We start from the raw sequence: 2,136 nt of genomic DNA on the forward strand, positions 1-2,136 counted from the left end.
CCACTACTAACCACGAACAAAACACGTAATAAAAAAGAAAGTGCATTAATTAATTGCACTATTAATCAAATGAATTTAACCGATGAGACAAGAAAACCTATTCTGAACTAACATAAAATATACAATACAATATACAATTTACATGAGTAACTCCTAAAAAAGAATTACTCATGTGCTCGTCACTAATTTATAGGAATAATTACAACCAGTAACTCGTACCTGATTGAGCACCGGAGGGACTTTAAATTTTTTGACTCACTACGTAAGAAGTTCTACGATGGCTCCAAAACACTCCTACTTTGCAGCAAGTATTGTAGTCGGACGATCGAAGAATGCCTCGATTTGGTATCGAAGAAGATCCATCGAAGATCCATCGAAGATCCATCGAAAATCTATCGAAGATCCATCGAAGATCCATCGATGATTCATCGAAGAATTAATCCCACATCTTTGGTAAGGTAGAAAGTCTGTCGTCATATCTGTAAAATAAAATAGAACAAAACGATAATTTATTTATAATATAATACAAAATCGTATACAAAATAAATTAAATACAATGTAAATTAAAATGAATACTTACAATGCATTCCAATGGGATAAAGCTCAGTGGCACCATGGTAATGCATTTCGCGTGAATCTAATAACGCGTTATGAACGAAAATAAGAAACTATAGATGAGTTTCTTATCGCGAAACCGACATTTAGTTATACGGCGAGCAACACTGCTTCTAATTCGCGTATGATTTTAATTTTCTTTACGCCCGTTCACTGACTCTACAACTGCATCCAAAGACTGCTTTGCACACAATCAATGCAAGTATAAAAATCTTCATTGATGCACTGACTCTAATACGCGAACAGTCTGTGCGACTGTTTAAAGATAAAAATATAACTTTGATCGTACAAATTTTCTACTACAATTATTGCATTGGTCGCAGTTAATTTAATATATAAATTTCAAAAATAGTTCGCGAACGCGACGGAATTGAAATTAACGAACGAACGTGCTTCTAATCCGTGATTTTAATTTTATTTAAAAGCGATCAAACACTCTCGTATATTGCTTCGCGCACGATTGCAATGCACGAACACTTGCAACACTTTACAAACACTTCCAACGCTGCAATATTCCCATGATGATCTGAAACAGAAATAAAAACAAAATTATGAATATCATTGTTATAAGAAAAAATTATTATAATTATTAAGAAAGTGTTTAAAATAAAAATTGACTTACGTTTATTCTTCAGTGATGAATGCACGATGAGTATCCTACTCTTAGGATGACGATAAGCACACGTTTAAACAGAATAAAAGAAACTTACGGAGATTCTTTACCCGGCAAACGAAACTTTAACATACGACGATCAACACTGATTCTACTTTCCGACTTTTTTATATTTTATTTAAACGATGCAACACACGAGTACTTCATTGCCTACGCGCTCTATTGCAATGATGTTCTGAAACAGAAAAAGAAATAGAACAATTAATATCATCGCTATAATAAAAATCTATTAAAGTTATCATAGAAACGTTTAATAGAAAAATATACTTACTTTTAGTCTTCATTGATGACTACAGGATGGGTGTCCTATCCTTAGGATGACGATGAATAAAATAAAATAAAATAAAAAAATCTGTAAAACTGAAACATACTAAAAATTATATTATAGTACAATATTTCCTATTAATCATTCCTGAAGGCATTTCACACATTTTAAAAAATATCCTATCATAAAGAATCAATATAAATTCAAGCAATATTAATTGTTCTAATCTCACTACTTGTATAAAATTACATACAAAGTATGTGAAAATATTTTTTTTATTACCTGAAAATAACGGGACGATGTAGTATCCGTGCGATCTGTAGCACACCGCACAGAAAACCACACATAATTTATTTATTAATGAAATATATAATTTAATTATTATTATATATATATATACAATTAATAATTATTATATTATCCAATTTATTTTTCTGTTAAGTACATATGTTCTTTGTTAATATTTAAAAAATAACGAGTAAAATAAAGACAATATAGACTAAAAACTGAATCACATCGCAACGTTCTGATTTAAACATTCTTTCAATTTTTATGTTATTGTTTAAACTAATTTAAATTTATT

This window comes from Polistes canadensis, unplaced genomic scaffold (genome assembly GCF_001313835.1).
Source record: "Polistes canadensis isolate GaletaPanama2010 unplaced genomic scaffold, ASM131383v1 scaffold_300, whole genome shotgun sequence".
Taxonomy (NCBI): domain Eukaryota; kingdom Metazoa; phylum Arthropoda; class Insecta; order Hymenoptera; family Vespidae; genus Polistes; species Polistes canadensis.